The sequence below is a fragment of the Nycticebus coucang genome, unplaced genomic scaffold (assembly GCF_027406575.1).
Source record: "Nycticebus coucang isolate mNycCou1 unplaced genomic scaffold, mNycCou1.pri scaffold_60, whole genome shotgun sequence".
In the NCBI taxonomy this organism is placed as follows: Eukaryota; Metazoa; Chordata; class Mammalia; order Primates; family Lorisidae; genus Nycticebus; species Nycticebus coucang.
In genome coordinates this window covers 9,454-16,497 of record NW_026515587.1, presented here as the reverse complement: position 1 = coordinate 16,497, position 7,044 = coordinate 9,454, and the positions used below count along the sequence as shown (strand labels likewise).

The 7,044-nt window shown below is 36.7% G+C and overlaps 1 non-coding gene across 1 annotated transcript; it reads left to right on the top strand.

Annotated features, from left to right (window-relative positions):
* Positions 1-4,615: 4,615 nt before the first annotated feature.
* Positions 4,616-4,779, top strand: LOC128579517 (U1 spliceosomal RNA). The gene has a single exon (XR_008378175.1). It is a non-coding gene; the product is annotated as a U1 spliceosomal RNA (small nuclear RNA).
* Positions 4,780-7,044: the final 2,265 nt, after the last annotated feature.

Sequence of the window (7,044 nt, the reverse complement as noted above, 5' to 3'; positions counted from 1 at the left end):
CTAGATGTGTATCCAAAAGACCAAAAATCACTTAACAGCAGAGATATTTGCACCAGATTGTTCATTGCAGCTCAATTCATAATTTCGAAATCAGGGAAGTGCCCAAGTGCCCATTGATCCATGAATGGATTAATAAATTATGGTATATGTATACCATGGAATGCTATGCAGCATTAAGAAAAGATTGATACTTTACCTTTTTTATGTTTACCTGGATGGAGCTTGAAAATATTCTTCTTAGTAAAGTATCTCAGAAATGGAAGAAAAATATCCAAAGTAGTCAGTAGTACTATGAAACCAATTTATAATCACTCACACTTGCATATGAAAGATGAATCACAACTATAGACCGGAATGAAGGAGGGATAGAGAGGGGATGGGAAGGAAGGGATGTGGTTTGATAGAAGGAGGGTTAGTAGGGGGAGCACACCTACAGATCATATTGCAAGGGTACAAGTCAAATCTATCAAGTATAGAACACAAATGTCTGAACACTGTGATTAAGTAAAAGAGATAAAAACTATGTTAATTAGTAGGAAGTAACACTCCAATTTGTACAAATAATCAACACATTGAATCTCACAAAGGCATAAATATATTCATGATCTATGTATGTATTACTTACTAAAAAAAAGAGAACTGTGAAAACCTGAAAAAAAAGGAAATAGCAGAAGACATGGAAGAATAAATGAAAGAACATATCATGCTGTGTAGGAATAAACATCATTTAAATGTCCATACTACCCAAAGCTATCTTTAAATTTCATGCAATCCACATCAAAGCACACATGTCATGCTTTGAAGAATTTTAAAAGATAGTACTTCATTTCATATGGAACCAGGAAAATCCCTGAAAAGCTAATGCAATTCCTAGAAATAAAAATAAATCTGGAGGCATCACATTACCAGACTTCAGGTTATATTACAAGTCTATAGTCATCAAAACAACATGGAACTGGCACAAAATAGAGCTATAAATCTATGGAATAGAATAGAGAATCTAGAAACGAACCCAGCCACTTATCGTCACTTGATCTTTGATAAGCTTAATAAAGCATGCACAAAATAATTCTTGTTTGATAAACTTAATAAAGCATGCACAATATAATTCCTGTTTAATAAATTAAACCAGTTTAATAAACTGAAACTGGACCCATAGCTCTCAACATTGACATTGATTATCTCAGAATAAAATATTTAAATTTAAGATATAAAACAGGAGGAGGAAGGAATTTGGCCAATTTGAGGCAGGTTTTTCCAGAGACTCCTGTCCAGAGAGAGAGATACTGGAGAGAAGTGGACTCGGTGAAGGCGAAGTTGGGGAGCTGAACTTAGAAAGAAGATAGACAAGAGCACATCATCTTTCCTGAGGCAAGCTGACTCCAAGAAGAGAATCCAAGAAAGCAAATTCCAAGTAAGCCCATCACCAATAAAAAGAGAAACCCTCCCCCAAGTGGGATGCTCTGTGTAAGTGAGCAATGAATAATAGCAGTTATTATTTTACACTATGGGAGGGAGTTGAGAAACACTAAACCTCCTTCTCCAGGGAGATCCCAATTGTAAGCTTAGGTATCATCCTGCCTGACATCAAATTGAACAAATATTTTTCCCCACAATCCTGAACTTCCAGTCCACCTTTCAACCCTTGCCTGGATGTCTGAATGTCTGACCCCTGCAGAGCCCAGAGTGTATGGCAATTCTCTGACAGGCCTGGTGATTGTGTGGCCAGTTGAACAGCTGTGTGGAAACAGTGACACCAGTGGAATCAGGGGTTAGGGAGAGTGAAGGATTTGCAGGAGAGAGGGATTCACAGTAAACATGTGTGGACATCCCATTCTGACTATGGTAGGTGAACATTTCTGGCTCCCTCACTCACCAGAGGTTGCTGGTGATGGTGCATGGCAAGGGCAGAGGCACTGGTGTCCCTGGACTGACTTTGGTGGGTGCTGACTCTGTTGCTCACATGAGGGAACCAGGCTCTAGCCCCCCAGGTTTGCAGGATAGAACTGACTGTGGATTCCTACTGTTGGGTGGCAGGAGACCCTTTGAACTCCCCCTGTTGAGCACTGATTGTACAGTCCAGGAAAATCGGATTAGAACCCTTGACCTTGGTGGTCCACCTGGAGACCCTGTGAGGTTGAGCTGTGCTTGTTGTCTAGTGGGGAGGGACTGATTCTCCATGTCCAGATATCTCTGGTGGATGACAGGCACCACAGTTGCTTGTATCACTCCCAGCCTAATGCACAACTAATATTTCAACCTAACACCACAACTCGTTAGGATTGGGTAGAGGCTGGCTGACTACAAGACAGAGCCAGCTTGTGTGCTATCTCACTAAGCGATCCTCAGAGTTTCTGGCTGAAGCTCTGAAAGGGACCTTCATAAGGCTGTATGGGATAAGTCAAAATCACGAGTCCTAGCTCATTGGTAAAGGTGCTCTGAATCTAACCTCGGCCAACCAGTTTTAATTGACAAACTGCAGAAGATATTCATGGAGCAGAACCAGTAGAAGAACAGTGGTAATATGAATAATCAGAGTAAATCAACTCCCTGAAGAAAGTAAAAAGAGTTACAATGGAAGATGCCATTCATAGACAAGTGGCTGAATTGTCAGAAACGGAATTCAGAGTATAAATGACAAATAAGATGAATAGAATGAAGGAAAAGATGGAAAAAGAAATCCAAAAGTAGCTAAAAAAATTGTCTCAAGGAATTAATGAATTCAAAGACAAAATCAACAAGGATATGGACATAATGAGAAAAGAGCATAGCTCAAGGAAATGAAAAAGTTTCTTTGAGGAGCTTCAAAATACAGTAGAATCCCTCAGTAATAGAGCTGAACAGGTGGAAGAAAATATCTTTGAAATTGAAGAGAAGGCTGTTATCAATCCCAAACATTCAAAGAGGCAGATAAATGGAAAACAAGAACAAATCATTTCCTTACAGAATTGGGGGACCATTCCAAAATATCAAAAATCTGACTTATTAGGAATTCCTGAAAGAGAAGAGGATGGTCCTAAAGGCACAGATTCTCTACCCCAAGATATTATGGAGATGAATTTTCCAAACATTGCAAGAGATACCAAAATTCAGATAGATAGTTTCAGAACCCAAGTATTACTGAATCCAAATAAAGCATCTCCCAAACACATTGTAATTAACATTCCCCCAAGTTAGTATGAAGGAGAAAATCCTGCGACAGCCAGACATAAGAAAAGCATCACCAGAGAGGAAGAAATATAAGGTGGACTGAAGATCTTTCAGCTGAAACTTTTCCAGTCAGAATAGGATGGTTACTGACTTTCAATCTTCTAAAGAAAACAAACTTTCATCCTAGTATCCTGTATCCAGAAAAACTGAGTTTCATTTGTGATGGAGAAATCAAATATTTTATGAATATATACATGTTACAGAAATGTTTCAAAACTAAACCAGCCTTCCAGGAAATACTCAGACCCATTTTTCCATAAAGACAAACACAACGGTCTACCACCAAAGTAAACTCACCCAGAATTTATCAAAGAAAACATAACTTCCACATGATGAAAGAATTAAAAATATTCACTAGACTTTTGAAAAACATGATGGCCAAAACACTACCACACCTATTCAGTTCCCATTAGTGTAAATGGCTTAAATTGTCCTCTAAAGAGGCACAGGTAGGCTAACTGGATACAAAACCTCAGATCATGTATCTGTTGAATACCAGAGATTCATTTTACCTCAAAGGATAAAAAAAGACTCAAGGTAAAGGGATAAACTTCTATAATATAGGCAAGTAGAAATCAGAAAAAAATCAGGAGTGCAATCTTATTGGCAGAGACAAGTGTTTTTAATCCAAGAAAGGTAAGGAAAGACAAGGATGTACAGTACATATTTGTCAAGGGAAACGCTCAAAATGAAGAAATTTCAATAATTAACATTTAGGCACCCTACCTAAATGCTGCTCAATACAGAAAGTAAACCCTAATGGATATGAATAATTTGATATCTTCATGCACTAAGATAGTTGGAGATTTTAACACCCTTTTGGCAGTTCTGGATAGACCCTTCAAGAAAAACTGAACAAGGAAATAATAGACTTCAATGTGACCCTAGTAGAAATGGACTTAATGGACACCTATAGAGCATTTTAGCCTAATTAAACTGATTACACATTCTTCCCATCAGCCTATGTTACATCTTCCAAAATTGATCATATCTTACGAAACAATGTCTTATCTCAACAAATTTAAAAGAATAGTAACTATTCCTTGTATCTTCTGGAACGATCAAGGCATAAAAATTGAAGTCAACAGGAACAAAAATCTTCATACTCAAACAAAGTTATGAAAACTAAATAACTTAGACTCAATTATAACTGGGTCAAAGATGAGATTAAAAAAAGAAATCATCAAACTTTTGTACAAAATAATAATGGAGACACAAGTTATCAAAAGCAGTAGCTACTGCAAAGGCAGTCCTAAGAGAGAAGTTTATAATTTAGAAGATTTCATCAAGAATACAGAAAGAGAGAAAGACGGCATCCTAATGGGTCATTTCAAGCAACTAGAAAAGGAAGAACAATCCAACACTAAACCTAGCAGAAGAAAAGAAATAACAAAAATTATAGCAGATACTTACCTGGCAGGGGAGATACCATGATCACGAAGGTGGTTTTCCCAGGGCGAGGCTTATCCATTGCACTCCGGATGTGCTGACCCCTGCGATTTCCCCAAATGTGGGAAACTCGACTGCATAATTTGTGGTAGTGGGGGACTGCGTTCGCGCTTTCCCCTGGGGAAAAAAAAAATTATAGCAGATAATATTATATTAAAATTATAGCCTCTTTTTAATTCATAGCAGAATTAAATGAAAGTGAAAACAATAGGATTATTCAGAAGATCAATGAAACGAAAGGTTGGTTCTTTGAAAAGATTAATAAAATTCATAAATGGTTGACTAAACAGAATCAGGAAGTGAAAACTTTCATAATGTCAATGAGAAACAATAAAGGAATAAAACAATAAATACCACAGAAATTAAAATAATTCTCAATGATTACAAAAACCCCTCTATTGTGAGAAATATAATAATCCGAAGGAAATGGAGAAATACCTGAAAGCACACCACATTCCTAGACTCAACCAGAAAGAATTACCAATTTTCAGTAGATCTACATCAAGTGCTGAAATACCATCAAGTATGCAAAATCTCTTAAAAAGGAAAAGTTTGAGACCAGATGGCTTCACATTAGAATTCTACCAAAACTTCAAAGAGGAACTACTACTTACATTTCACGAGCTTTTCCAAAACGTAGAAAAAGAAAGAATCCTCCCCAACACATTCTATGAAGCAAATATAACCTTGATCCCCAAACCAGGAAAGGACAGAACAAAGAAAGAAAATTATAGACCAATATCATTAATGAATATCAATGCAAAACTACTCAGTAAGATCCTAGCAAACATAATTCAACAACACATCAAGAGAATTATACATCTTGGTTGGGCACACATAGCACAGTGGTTAGAGTGCCGGCCCCGTCCACCTGAGCTGGCTAGTTCAAACCTGGCTTGGGCCTGCTAAACAAACAATAACAAAAGAAATTATGCATCACAATCAAGTTGGTTTTATCCCAGTGTATATAAATCTGTAAAAATAACACACCACATAAATAAAATTGAAAACAAAGACTTTATGATTCTATCAGTTGATACAGAAACGGCTTTTGATAAAAAGATGCTGTATCCTTTCAGGATTAGAACACTGAAGAAAATAGGCTTAGATGGGACATTTCTTAAACTGATAGAGGCCATTTAGAGCAAACCCAAAGCCAATATCATATTTTTATGAAGTCATTTTTACATAGATCATAAATATAGTTATGCCATTATGGGATTTGATGTGTTGGTTATTTGTACAAATTGGAGTGCTTGCATCCTACTAATCAACATAGCTTACACCTCATTTACCCAATTACAGCATTAAGACATTTGTGTTCTACACCTGATAGATCCAACTTGTACTTGCAATGTGCTCCATAGGTGTGGTCCCCCTACTAACCCTCCCTCTATCAACCCACCCCTTCCCCTCCCCTCTACCTCCCATTCCCTCCTTCATCCAAGGCTATAATTGTGTTTCATTTTTCATATGCAAGTGTGAGTGATTATAAATTGCTTTCACAGTAGTACTGAGTACATTGGATATATATATTTTTTATTCCTGAGATACTATATATCATATTGAATAGAGTAAAATTGAAAATATTTACACTCAGATCTGGAACTAGACAAGGATGACTAATGTTACCACTGGTATTCAAAATAGTACTGGAAGTCCTAGCCACCACAATCAGGTAAGAAAAGGGGATCAAGGGTATTCAACTGGGGTCAGAGGAGGTCAAATTCTCACTATTCATGGATGATACAATCTTATACCTGGAAAACCCTAGGAGCTCAATTACAAAGCTCTTAGAAATGATCAAGGAATATAGCAGTTTCTCAGGATACAAAATCAATACTTACAAAATGGTAGCCTTTACATGCGCCAACAAAGTGAAGCCAAAAATATAATCAAGGACTCTATTCCTTTACAGTAGTGCCAATGAGATGAAATATCTGGGAATTTATCTAACAAGGGACACGAAAGATCTCTATTAAAAAAAAATATGAAATCCTGAGGAAAAAAATACCAGAAGATGTTAACAAATTGAAAAACTTATGATGCTCATGGCTGGGAAGAAGGAACATTGTTAAAATGTTCATACTACCCAAAGCAATCTACATATTTAATGCAATCCCTATCAAAGCACCAATGTCATACTTTAAACAACTTGAAAAACTAATACTTCATTTACTATGGAATCAGGAAAACACTCAAATAGCTAATACATTACATAAAAATAAAAACAAATATTGAGGCATCACCTTACTAAACTTCAGGCTATACTACAAATCTACAGTGATCACAATAGGTTGGTACTGGCACAAAAATATTGAGATAGATATATGGAATAGAGTAGAAAATCTAGAGATCAAGCCAGCCACATAGCATTATCTGATC